This window comes from Colletes latitarsis, chromosome 7 (genome assembly GCF_051014445.1).
Source record: "Colletes latitarsis isolate SP2378_abdomen chromosome 7, iyColLati1, whole genome shotgun sequence".
Taxonomy (NCBI): domain Eukaryota; kingdom Metazoa; phylum Arthropoda; class Insecta; order Hymenoptera; family Colletidae; genus Colletes; species Colletes latitarsis.
In genome coordinates this window covers 16,862,766-16,877,818 of record NC_135140.1, presented here as the reverse complement: position 1 = coordinate 16,877,818, position 15,053 = coordinate 16,862,766, and positions in this window count along the sequence as shown.

Sequence of the window (15,053 nt, the reverse complement as noted above, 5' to 3'; positions counted from 1 at the left end):
GACTTCTACCAAGTCGATAAATATTGTAAAAGTTTCGATCAAGTACAAATAAGTTCATTGAAGTACAAACGAGTTCAATGAAAATGTTTAACTAGGTTTAGACAACTGGGATCAGCTTCAAATATGCTCAAACAACTTGAAACTGCCTCGACCAAGTTGAATCAACTTCGGTTAGTTGAAATAGCTTCAAACAGTACGAAATAAACATTTTTAACTGAACTCAGGCACCTGAAAACAACCTCAAACAAGTTTGAACAGTACTAGACAGTTTGAAACAAGTGCATTTGAAGAAAACACTTATATTTACGATGTTTCTACTGTATGCCATTGTTTGTCTCTCGTTTCGTATTAGAGTTAAAATGTTCTCCATCACGGGAAACGAATTTCAAACGAAATAACCTAGCTACAAACCAAGGCAAATATTTTAAGTCCGCTGATAGGTCTAGAAACTCCCAGAGTCTTATATGACCCTAAGATCTTTAAGGTAATATCCTTTTAGGAAAGAAATTGGACGAGATACAAGCCTCCTGATGTCCTGGGTATCGATTCCGACCAACCACACTGTAAACATCCTACGCGATCTTAAAAACGGTGTCCAAGAAAAAAAGCTACGATATCTACGACGTTATTAAAGCTGTTTTATGACGTCCTAGCCCCCGAATAGCCGCTTCCTGCGTCGTCATAAAATGTAAACAAATTTTAAGGCCTGAAAGATATATCGGTCTTGACCACTATCAATTTTAGGCGAACACAATTTATCGGAACTTTGGTATTACGGTTTATTCGTGTTTCAACTAATTTTAAAAAATGTTTTAAGCAATTAGAGATGTTCAGAAGTTTTCGATCGAATTCCTCTACTGGTGCTTGGAATAAACTGATTCGTTTTCATACAAATTTATACTAACGTGGCTACCGTCAAAACCAGAAGCATCTTGGCCCCCGATCGCGTCGTTACGGCCGAATGGTCGGTTTTATGTGAATCGTAGTGTCCCCAAATGCCACTCTAACGGCGCTTATCAAGCAAGAAAGGAAATAGAGTAAAGGTTAACGTCACATTGTAGGTGTGCTTAATTTTTGTCGCTGAAAGAACCGCGCGCCTGTTAATTAACCGCGTGCAACCATAGTCGCTCGAAATTTAATTAATCCGCGCGTCGATCACACGATTTTCGTTTCTCGATTACTCCGACGCGACTTAATTGGACCGCGTAATTTTAAATCGTTTCGTTTCTTATTTTTATCTTCGCTCTACTCGACACTTTTATATAGTAAATCGTTAGTATTAATTATTTTCTTTTAATTCCAGTTGCAACGACCGCGAGCGCGTTCGCGTGGTCGGACTATTGGAAATCGAAAACAAAATGGTGAGATTCACTGGACCGCGTAAATAGTAATACCGCTCGTATCGATTTATTTTCGCGTTTAATTTCCAACCGGCGAGCATCAACTTTAATTTTATTATTAATAAATTCCGTCGTAGCCCAATTGCGTTACCGATCGATTCTTCGACTCTAGGAATAGCCGATCGATTAAGAAACAAATGCAACAGGAGGACACTTTCTCCCCCGCCGAGAGAGCCGCTCGTACGGATTAAATTCCATAAAGCTCGGAAGTCCGCCTTGTTTCGCGTTGTCTTTCAGCTTTTCGTTATTTCATCGTGAAACCGCGAGACCAGTCTCGCTTTGACGAAAGGAGATTTCTTTTTCAACGGAGGCACGGCACTTGTTGCTTTAAATAAGCGGTTTCGTCCGTCTGAGCGCGAAACGAAACTGAATTATTACGCCGTTGGACAAAACGGTCGTTTACGCAACAATCTAGTTTCGAGGATATTTATGAGCGAATGCCCGTCAATTCGACGCAATTAACGCCATTGGCGCCATGTTCGAAACTCGAACGAAGTGTCCCGATTAAAAGAATTCGGAAATAAACGGATTCGTGAACGTTTCAGAAATAAATTTTTCTTTCGATGGTAACTTCTCCATTCAGGGATCGAATCATCCCTTAAAACTGATGGAATTCAATGGTAAATAGTTTAAAATAGTACAGAATTACACTACCTATTAGAAATTAAAGCATCTAATAAGAAACTAATTTTGTTTGTGTTGTCAGCCATTCCCGTGTCTTGTTAATCTCACTGACCTTTCTTTCGCCACGTATCTTTGTTCCGGAAGTTACGTAGCTGCAAATCACCGTACGTTCGGTTCAGCATAATTGGAACTGCCGACAGTATACTCGGTTAATTAATAACTGGGTAGCTGGATTAATAGCGGCCACTAATTTCCCGGTTTCGAGAGGGACTTAATCGAGATCAATGCGTCCACGTCAGTTCCATTGATGCTTTAATGGTGATTTCTCGAAATTCAATCATCGATGCTTCGAGAGTGTCGACGAGTAACTGGAGAACACTATCAGCGTTAGATCCTCCAAATGATTTTGCTTGTCTAATTGCGAAAATTGAGCGGTCAATTTCCGAAAATTCAAATATTCGAATACGAAATAATTTCAGTAATAATATTTGGATGCCCAGTCACTCAAATAATAATACAAATATTCAAATATTCGAATGATATTCGCTAAACATTTGAATCACGGAAGTATTTGAATATTCGAATACTGAATCATTCAAAGAATGGTATTCGAATACTGAGTCATTCAAAGAATGGTATTCGAATACTGAATCATTCAAAGAATGGTATTCGAATACTGAGTCATTCAAAGAATGGTATTCGAATACTGAGTCATTCAAAGAATGGTATTCAAATAGAATTATTCTAATAGTTCCATTCCTACTGTATTAACTCCAACAAGAACGTGAATCAAATTGAATAATAATGCTAAATAATTGAAGTAATTAGAATAAACTGAAGTTTATCAAAAAGGAAATAAAGTTTTTAGTCATGTTAGCGAATTTTTAATCAATTTAATGTAGGATTAAACAAAGAGAATTGTATTTGGAATAAATGTACAAATGATATAGTTGTTTGTATGTTTCGATTTTCGAAATCGATTGGGGGATACCTAAACATGGATGGATGAAATACTAGTAACATAATGTACTAATCAAATATAATACGGTTCATTAATTAATAACCGGTCAGAGAACTAAATCGCAACTACTAATTTCCTGGCCTCTTTATGAATTTAATTGAAATTGACGAGGACGTCGGTTCCATTGACATTGGCTGAATTATCGCTGCTGTATGAATATTAACGACCCGAAACTTGTGGATTTTACATAATATATACATAACATTTAAAGAGAAATAACACACAAGCTTAAAGTTTGATAGTTGCCTTTAGATCCTTTTGAAATTCTACGCGAGGCAGTTCAACATCGAATATTGTTGCATTCATTCTCAAGTTTGCATAAATATTCCACGCTGTTCTGCGGTTGAAGTTCCGTGTCAACTGTACTTAATCAAATTATAAACAGTATACGTGTTGGAATCTCGAATCCAGAAAACTGTTACTTGGTAATAACGAAAATTATTAGACTATATAATCTTAAAAATTCCTCCGTATTCCATCGCCTTAAATAATCATTTTAAAGTTAAATTTTTATTCATATTAAATTATGTATTTTTTTTTTTGTTAATTAGTAACACCACAACAAACTTTATAGTTGAAATTCGTCAAGTTTATTTGGTCCAGTTAAATCCAAATACTTGGACCCTCCTAACTTATAATATTGGATTATTTAGAGAGATTCGAGTCTTCGTACGAGTTGTTGAGCCCCTACAAAATTTCGAATAAAATTTACAGGCAGGGAATCAAATGTTAGCCACTAGAAAAAATCACCTCGCGAAGCAACGCGGGTAGAAACACCCCTTGAGCAGGGGTGGCTGTGAAATGGCACGTTTTAACAAGTGGCATCGTTGCGCATGTCCACTTCCACGTGACCCTGACGTCAGATTGCACAATTCCACGCGTACAGTGCGAGACATATTCAATAACCGATGTGGCTGCGTTCACCCTTTGACAAATACCATTTAGGGTGACGCGTTTCGTGGCACACATTCGTTGCAACAAAAAAATCAAACCCCACACACATAAAACCCTTCAATTTTTCGACTATTCTAAATTTTAATTATAGTTTCTCAATTTCTCAGTTTCAAACTTGCACATTTTCCAAACTTATTAATTTTAATTTTGCTACAGAAAGTAAATCATTTCGTCTAACGTGTAATAAAACAATTCTTAAAAGACCTAACTTGTATTTACATTTGTTATAAAAATTTAAAAAATAATTGTGAGAAGTCATAAAATTAATCTTCCCATCGTTGTATTTATTAACGAGTAAATAGCAAGGAGAATTAAAATAGTAAGATTGATTTTTCACGAATGTTTCTAAAAATGTTATTAACAAATATAAAGAGTGTGATATTTTTAGATAATTGTTTGTGCGTATGATTGATAGAATAATTTATTTTTTATATTTCTGTTCGTCAGCTTTTTCGTCCCGTAGCTTGAAATGAACCGCACGTCTGACATATGAGAGGCATATTCCACTGCGTGAGGCGGACGCGTTTATTTTCGCCGCTTCGCGTTACACCATCACACACGAATACGATAGTTTAATCTAGAAAATGTGAAATTAGGATCGCTTCGACGAAACGAGTACACGAGCCACTGTGAAAAAGGTTCACCGCCCTTCTTTTTTTCGCCGGCACACAAGAAACGTTAATTCGAAATTATAATTCGTACACGCTACAGTAATTTTTCAGACGGTTCACGATTCACTTAATTAAAAAAAAATAATATTACTAAGAATGTAACAATTAATTCCAAAAGATTTTATCATCGTGTAGTAACGTTTTCATGTCTTGAAAGTCCAAGTTTATTTCTGATTAAACTTTTATTTCCGATAAGTTTAAAACATTGTTTAGTTTAATTATAACATCATAAGTTTATGGATAAATAGTCACTCTTTATGTTTGAAACAATATTAGTGTGCCAAATATACATTCTGAATTAAGAACAAACTGTTTCCTCCATAGATGTAGAAATCTAGTAGTAGAACTTCATATGTGGTCAGACATCGATATTATTTCCTAGAAATTCTTACGTGGACAAAATTTTATTATAAGAAAATTGTACTCATCTTTCGAGACGAATTCTAAACATGTTAATTTTTGAAAATGATAAAAATTTATATTTTACACTTATTTTTCACCGTAATATTTTCTGTTAAAAATCGTACAGTTTATAAATTACTTTCTACACAAAAATATGCCTAAAAAACTACTTTACGTCCGTAATAGTTTTCAAAGTATCAGAGGGTCGCAACTTTTATGACTAATTTCATCCCTTAAACTCGAGTTACGGCGGTTGAATAAAAACACTCCACCCTTATTTTTGCCAAGTCTACAAACGCCCGAAGTTTCATCAAAATTGGCTACGCGAATTCCTTCAAGTTTCACCCTGTGAAACACCTAAAACAGACACACACACACGTGTGCTGCATAAGATTAAGCGAGACACGTAGATTATATATTATAATCTGCGAAACAGGGGGATGGCGGTGCTCGAGATCCTTAATCTTAAAGATTACGTATCAGGCTACAGAAATGTACAGCCAGGTCGAAAAGTTTACATCAATTTACCATAGTCTGCTTAGCTAATACCTAAAGCAAGGCTGGCACATTGTTACGGGACTATTTTCAAAACGGACGACCAAAAGGAAATACATCAGACTTAAAAAGAGCAACCCCCATAAACTGTAAATCTAAATAGAAATGATCTAAAAGAACAATATCAAAAATAAAGTTACCATTAGACACTATTAGTAATCTCAAAAAATATTTAAGGCAAAAATTACGTGTTTCCTTGTAAAAAAACAACAGTTTCCCATTTATTTAAAATGTATTTTATTTAATTCTGTAGTTGTTTTTTTTGAATAGGAAAGCAACGAGACGTTGTTGTCGTTTGGTCAGCGAAAATGTCTGTTTCGTGTAATCTCTGTTGGAAAGAAAAATGGAAGCTAGGATGGGGAAGCAAATGGCGAAGAAGAGGAAGAAAGTCGACAGGCCGATACGGGGACGTGCACACGAGCCGGGGCTACGGCACGGCCGCGTCTGCGATCGATTCAGCTTCCAGAATATTTCGCGGAGAAGCGGCGTCACGACCATAATCTGCGGCAGCGTCATTATGCACGGAAACCGCACACCGACGCAGCTTCGTCCGCCGCTTCTCTGCAACAAATCGCACTCCAGTGTGTGCCAGACACCGAGCCACCCGACACACGGTCCGCTCGAAAGATTCGAAATCATCGCTGGAGCGTGGTCGAACAAGAACAGAACGATCGAGACTCGTATCTCCTCGACCAGCTGTCTCAGCGATTAACACCGATAATAATAACGCCTTTGTTATGCATACGCGTCGTGAACTTTATAATTATACGCGTCCTTATGAATTTTCTGTCCGACTTCCTGTTGATTCATTTAAACGTTATTGTTTAATGGTACACAGGAAGGAATTATTTGGTTATAGTTTTTTGAAACTATAAATATTAAGCACTAAATAAAACCCTTTCTTTTGTAGTAATTGAGGACACGACTAGTACAAAATAACCTTCGAATGACCTCGAGTAACACGTTTGTTGCTTTCGACGATACGAAGAAATTTTTCAAAATATATTTTGAAAATTCATTTTCTATGATACTTTGAAACTGTTGGAATAGAAAGCTAATATTAAAGCTGGAAATATTTAATCTCTGACGGAGAGGTAACGCGGAAATTAAAAAGTGGAAATATTGGTTCAAGTAGCGAAGGATACAAAATTCGGTGATACAGAGGAAGAATGAGTTTCGGGAGTAAGGCGATTGGAAGGAAATTGCAGTGGTAGGCGTTTCTATACGAAAAAGGGCTTGCAGTTGAGGAGTGTGGCGAACCGGAATTGACAATGGCGATTGCGAACGAGCACAGTGGGCGTCAGCAGAATTGTACGAAAGATTGGTACGAATTAGGTTGAACAAACTCGAAGGTACGCTTGGGAGCTAAAAAGAATAATTCCAATGGTTATCACGTAGCGAGGGCAACCCCCCTCCAAAATATTATATCTCCCCATAAGATATTGGACACGAGGGTATATGCCTGACTTGCAATAACTAGCAATTGTACAGGATGTAAGGAAATGTACATCCATTCTTCCCAAGACCATCTCCCAACCGTACTCCGGTATACAAAGTGTCCCTAATTGGGTAGTTCAATTCTATAATCAAAAATAAGACGAAAATGTAGAATAAACTTTTTCCGTTCGATGCTTCGTGTTCGAGATAATTGAGATTGAAAATTTTTGGGGCACGTGCGCACTTGGCCAACTCCCAACAACGGATTAAAACTCGACAGATTCAGAAAGACTACATAATCATTACCAAAGTTACTAAAACATGTTATAATATCATTCACCAATACCATTAACATTGTCACGTACGATGAAATTCCATGAATCACATGTCAGTGCAAACGCCTCCCAACAGTTTTCAACCTCGATTATCTCGAGAATAAAGCAACATACGACAAAATGTTATTCCACATTTTCGATCTATTTTTGCACGACCAATAGAACCGACTGTTTTTCGATTTGTGATACCGGTTTTGGGACAGCTTGTACAGTAATATGGACAAAGCAATTATGAAAAATGCATTCTTATTAAGCAGAGCGTGGCTGGCTGGCAGAGGAGAGACACATTTTCAAAGACGAGTCTCCGTTTTTAACGAGATTGAAGTTGCTGGTGTAGACGAACCGTCGCCAGGGCGTGGCTCCGTGTTCGAAGCTGCCTTTTCACCCTGCGTGGTTCACGCTGCGCCCCGATCGCACGCTACCATCGCCAGGAATTCGCTGGGTACGTGTTAATTGTGCCGGTAGTCGGTTCGAAATAGAAGCCGTGGTCACGATTTCGTTTTCGATATGTCGGTCGGAATCAGCGGGCGATGGTGTGTTCGAACGCGCGCGCATGACGAGGAGAGGTGAGGGGAGGGGGAGGGGGTGGTGTGGACACGCTGGAATTAGGGGAGGACAGGTGTTCCTGAAAGTGGACCGACGAAGGCAGCCTTCCGAGAGACTTTAAGTAGCACCGACTCGTATTTTTATATCGAGCAAAGCCGTACAAACGCGACTTCATTTAAAAAATAAATTTGTGATATATTATTAACTAGATCTACTCTTCTCCATCATTGAAATTACGTCTCAAGCAGCAGACGAAACGGTTGATAAAAATATACTGCAGTTCACGTGAAGTTAAGAAGTATTTAAGTAATAACAACTGTGGTATTATTTTTAGCCGCTAGATGGCGGGTCTTTCTCGCCACAGAGTTTCTCTACCAGTCTACTTATAGAGGACGACCTCCATCTACGAAGGCTATAGACTCTATTGCTCTATTCTTTAGTATTCTTATAAAGAACATATTTAGGAATTTTAGAGCATGAAAAGCTTGTATTTAAGATTGGACTTGTTTATTTTATAGCACAAGTGTATCTTCGAGTTGAAATTTTCTGTACGATTGGAAATGAAAGTGCACAGTCGCGGCAAAAAGTGGGAGGAAAGTTTCGTCGCGATATACTTGGAGTCCCCTTCTGCGGATGGCGGAGTCTCCCTCGAATTTTTTGAAGTTTCTCCCATGTTATTGAGATAATAATGAGTAATAGCCTCGCTGAAACTCCCACGGGAAAAATATCGCGCGAAAGTTTATACGGGAGACCCTGGTTCGTTTCAGAGCGCAGAAACACGAAGATCATTTTTACTTTAAAATGAAATAGCCCGGCTGGATCTTAAATCAACGCTTAACCTGGCAACCTTTCCTTGCGATAATAGAGTATTACGTAACGCGTATTATCACAAGAGATTGCCAATTGGAACGAAAATTATCAAGGGACCGATGATATATAGGAGAGGAGGCATATTTTGCTACAATTCATAACGCTTCTTTGCCTCGAACTTTGTTTCGACCAGAAATTCGCGATGTATGAAGCTTTTCTAGCGAAACAAAACTTAATGAAACTATTAAAACACTTTGTGAAATGATATTCTTATTTTAATAAAACAAATGTTCAATGATTCTCAAACTTTTGGTAACCCCTTCCATAACACCTTAGATCATATTTTACCTTCAGAAGCGAGCCTACGAGTGCCACCCTTAAAGTACAAAATTGTGGATTGGTAATTACTAGCAATTCCGAAATCATTTCAACTGAAAATTAAATAGAAATTGGACTCGCAGCTTATTGCATTCCAGTCACATCGATCTGCGGACAAAATTCAGCCCAATCCTGAATCCAAAGGTATATTAGGCTATCTGATATCTTTCAAATCACGTACAAGCAAAGGAAACGATCGACCAGATATTCGAGAAAATTAAACGAAACCAACCAGTCGCGCTGACCCGGCGCGGCGTGATGACCCAGCAGGACATCCGCCAAATTTTCTCCAAATTATAGCTGTAGCTATAAGTTGCTCTATATTATAGCTATAACTATAAATTGCTCTATATTATAACCATAAAGTGCTCTATATTCTGCCTGCTCTATACTAGAGTGCAAACTCAACTATTTATCATCTACCCTCTATGCTTTAATTTTTTCTGTAAACAAGACAATTATGTTTACATGGAAACTAATGACTAAGCGGATGAAAAAAGAAGGGAGAGATAGCTCGTCGAAAGATGCAGGAAATCGACTCGAGGGCAATATTTCCGAGAATCATTGAGAGATGCTCGGTTAATTTTCAGCCAGAAGATACCAAGCTTCGCTTATCTTCCTCAAATCTCTCGGATAAGTACCTGGAAATCCTTGCAAGCCCGATCTTAGCTCCGATACGAGACTAGGGAGGGGGTGGTGGTAACCATTACAGCGTTCCTGTGCTCATAGCAATTTTCCGTGAATTGAAACCAACCAAGAATATCCTGGGAACGTGTTCTAGACACGTTTCAGACTCTTCATAGTAGTCAACGAATTTAATCGGTTCAAAAGACTGTGTAAATCGAAATTACTATTTCCCCGCGCGGCGTTTCTTACATGGAATTTATTTATAATTTTGGGGGGAGTATTTTTCACGAGTCGTGAACCGATTGAACGTGAATTGCATGATTTCTGTAAATTGTGCGCGATAGAAGAGTTCAAAACAACAGCTGGCGTGCAACTCGCGCCTATCAATGAACCGCCTAATCGACGAGCGCCAAAAATACGCTCGAAAAAGAAGAAAATACTGGTATCTACTAAAGATAGTTCAATTTCGCAGAAGAGTGCATCGTATTGCTAATTGTCAAAATATTTATTCGTCGAGAAGATTCTGTTTACTGTATCATATTTTCAACATTGCATACTTTACTTTGTTCTTTAGGCTTTATTCTTTACTGCATCGTCCACTGACTGCTCTTTATTATTCACTCTATACTTTCCACTTACTATACTCTATCGGCTGTTCTCTCCATTCTCAGTCGTGACTTTTTCCTTTACTTTTCTGTTCCTGATGCTCTAGTAACTTCTCCCTGCTCTATTCTTTACTGTCTACTCCTATGCTCTAGTAACTACTCGTTGCTCTATCCTTTGCTCTATATTTTATAGTGAGTCCACTAATTTGCACTCTTACTATTATCATCAGATTATATAAAAACACGCATCACAATTAAATTTAATAATGAAATCACTGACTGAGATAGAATTATAAATTTAAACTCGACGCGTTGTATTATGTTCGTAATCAATGTTCCGACCATTCGTGTCGATGCATATCGTTACGCGATGAAACTAAATATGTTATGCACATAAATAATATGTAATAATCTCGTTTCCATTATTATTTCTGTATCGTTAATTTATCGTAACCATGCACCTGTTAATGTTTTATCAGTCATTTTGCATCTCCAGCTTTTCACAACAATGAAAATCGTAAACCTGACGCGTCGACGTATTGCACTTCGGTCCTGTCACGTGTTCTCCAGCCGACATTTACATAGATGTTAAAAATTAATTGTTTGTAACACCGCGAGCTGCGAACGCATTCAATTTAGCGAGTGTTTGACGAGCTCGAACGGTGCGGTTTCGACCGCCGGACAGGATAAATAAGCGATACTGGGCTTTAATGGCAAAGTTCGCTAGCGGTTCGACGCAACAGAACAACATTAAAATTTAAGAACCGACGGAAAGAGATATTTCAACAATAAAACATCAATAATTGCAACCTCCAGTAATATAATCTCGATGAATGCAAGGCCTAGTATTAAGCTTTAGTATTAAAAGTTTATTATTCGAGTGAAGTTTTGACAAACTTGATCGTCAAGTTCAATTTCCTTCGGTTGATGAGAGGAAGTCATTACTATGTCTTTCCAGCGAACGTGTTAATAGAGGCACAGAACACAATACTGTCAGAAACAGAAGCGGAAGAACAATGTAACAATAATGAAACAAGACGGGATGGATGAAATGCTTGTAGCTTTGTAGATACAACATAACACCCTGCAGAAATTCTGACGAGGACGATGCAAGATAATGGTTGGAAAACAACTACTCGAGCGAAGACGAATCGTCATAGAAATTAACAGAAGCAGTAGCAGACGCAAACAGAACAAAATTTAGGTTGCAATTAGAAGAACGAAGAGAAAACGATTCTCATATTTTTACGAGTTTTCAAGCGTTAGTTTATGTTTTAAAAAAATTAGTTTTATGTTTAAAACAAACACAAAGTTATGAGAATTATAAACGCGATGAGAACCACTGCCACCGTTGCTACCAAGTGCTTTTTATAATGTAAATAAAATTGAAATAAAATATGCAAAATAGTGTTATTCCAATGTGGCACTGAAAATTGTTCGAATGGCTGGTATTTTGCACCAGAGTAGATTTTAGATGTCATGCAATGTAGGAATTCTCCGCTAACAAAGTTTCCCAACTGACGTAATAATTTACGGTCACCTGTTACATATTGTTAATTCCATTGGATCCCAACCACGTTGTTTAACATTTCCGCGGAACGTCATTAAAGTCCAAATTATCGTTTACTAAGTTTTCGATATGAACAATTATTGGCTCGAGAGTAATCTGAATTGTCCAATTTCAAATTTGAACGTTTGTTACTGTGGAAGACTCGATTTGGAAATTTTCTGAGCTATAAAATTGTTAAAATGAATTTGGCTTTTAAGAGAAATTGGTTAAATTTAACGGTCTAAAATATTCTAGATTATTATTAATGTAATGTGTGTGCTCAGTTTTATGTATATTAAAAAATTTTAAGCTGCAAGGTCTTGATTCATTATTCATGTATTCATCTGTCGGACCATTTCTATTAAACTACTTCTCCGTAAAATTTACCCCTGTTTTTCAACCTTCCGTTCGACCAGATTCGACCATTTCTCACCCTTTATTCCTTCGCGCGGGCTACAAAGAACTTCTTATGAAACATTTATCACCCGGTCTAATCCGATTCATTCACGAGTCTTTATTACGATTTTTGCTTCCGTGCTACCTGCTTCCATTATTGTTTTTATAATTCAGGAATTTTTTAAACGTGCAAATGGAAAAGCAATATAATAAATAATTGTAATTACAAGTACCTACTATATAGTATTATAATACTAGTATATTCTAATCGCTGTTAATCTACTTGTATTGTTTCCAATAACATAAAGGTCATAAGTGAAAATGGTGGAACTGCTATAATTATGTAACATTTAATATTGCACCTGAATATGCGGATCACAGACATTCGATTACGTCACTGTTCGATATCGTTTGCAAAGATTTATGTGAGCAATGACGTCAGTCGGATGTGCCGTGATTCGAACACAATTGGGATCCAATATCGTTTAAATTTTAAGAATCCCGCCAGGATAATGACGCAGAATTGTCGAGCAACAATGGCGTCGGTCGGCAACAAGCTGTGAAAACAAAGGAGCAATCGATATTTCATCCTCGAACATCGTCTTTCAAAACGCTGAACAATCATCTGCAAACAGTATAATTACGATAAAACGGATTTAGTCAAGCAATCGGTGAATATATCCTGAACAAACGAAAACTTCTAAGAAGATAATGGGCAGGTGGAATTTAAGCAATGTGAATTTCGACTATAGTACGCTATACAACAGCGTTGCTATAATGTGCTATAATCAACTATATTTTATAGCAAGCCAGTTGATTATGACACGCTATAATCAGCTATATATTATAGCAAGTCTGAGCTCTGACGTTTTCTGGAATGCAAACTATGTAAACAGTTGCTTTGCATGTTATCGACGCGTTGAAATACGACCACGCGACAGTCAAGACGACGAAAACTCTCGGTGTTCCTGTATGTTATTCGATCAATATAAATTGCTGACTGGAAACGTCGCGACACATTACGTAAAGTTCAACGATTCACCACGAAACGTACACGTGTACATTTCTCTATACTCTCGTTAAGCAGGCAGCCTCGAATTAGGGATGATATTCCGCGTAATAAAGGGGAATTAAGGGGCGAACAGAGGCGGACCATGAAAACACAAGGAGCCACGAAACCGGTCGCGAGAGTTAACATCGAAACTAAAAATAAAACGAATTAAATTTAGAGCGTTACCGTGCAACGGTGAAAATGAAAATAAAAAAAAAAATATTTGAATTTCACGCTTCGAACGGAGAACGCATTAGAACGTGTAGAGCACAATTTTTTCTTCCGTTCTGTTGCGTCGGCGTTGAACTCTGGGAAAACGAACTTGACAAACCTGTTGCATCGGAATAAAGGGAAAGGGAAATTGCATTTCAGAGTGTGAGAGGAAAACCAGGAAAATTAACGGAGTTTATTTACGACGTGCTTTTCAAGTTTGCTCCACGTTGCGAAGGAATAAATACACGAAACGCGTCATGGCTTAATTATCGAAAATGTAACGATGTTATGGAGAAAATCTTTCTTAGAATTAACCCAATTTTCGTGTCACAATTAAGCGAACGTTCTGTCTCTTTGGCGTAAAAATAATACTTTCGGTAATAATTGGTCTTGTATTGATTTTCCGCTTTCTATACAGAAAAACATTTTCATCTGAATTCGGTTAAAAAAATTCGATAAATCGTACAAACATTAGTTGATAAGAGATTTGTAGAATGAAGGAAACGCGGCGATATGACATTTCTCAAAGTTTTTATGGGATTGTTTATTGCTAGTTAATCTCGGCGGAAGAAATAACGATACGTCAGTGCTCGATGTAAAAAATATTGATACCGCAGGTACGACATATTGAGATGAACAATAATAATAATCCTAACGTTAATTTCCTTTGTCGATAATACTGTGACAATACGGCGATTGTTTAGTACTCATTATAATAAAGTTCCGGCCCTATCTCGACTTGCCAAGTTGACATGTTGATCAGAGATAAGAGTACAATTTACTGGAGATAAAATGGAGGGACAGATTACGTAAAAATAAAGATTGAAAATTTGAAAAAAAAACTTCTGTCTTCCCATGTGATTTAATATTAATTTAAATAGTATACTTTAAATAATCCACATTACATACATTGTAAAGAAACAATCTTTTCAAAGCGACTGTTTATAAAATATTTTACCATGCACAAGCATAATGCAACACGTTCGTCATTACGATTTTTCATCAGATTTTCTTATAAGGTCAAGTTAAAACTGACACGAAAGTCGTCGTTAAAACGAGAGAAGATTAGACGAAGAAAAATGCCATTGGCTCTTTACGTAATTTTGCAATTAATTATTACTTATTCTGCCACTATCGAATATTATCAAACAGCCCCGTAATATTATTACAATGTATATATTCGCAACATGCAACAGATAACGCGTAATGGTGAGAAACAAATGCAGAATATACGTTCCGCGAAAAATGACAACGCAGTACCGTGACACTTATCGATGACCGTTGATACGGTAACTTAGATAATGACAAACCTCGCAACGAATGCAATATAAATTTGCCCTACTATTCACGATCAAACTCTATCTTGCACCGAGTATCACCACCGTCAATCAACAAATAATTCGAAATTGTTCGAAACTCTACCTACGATCTGGACATTTCGCAACGTCCCAACAACTACAGAGGAAGATCGAAATAAAC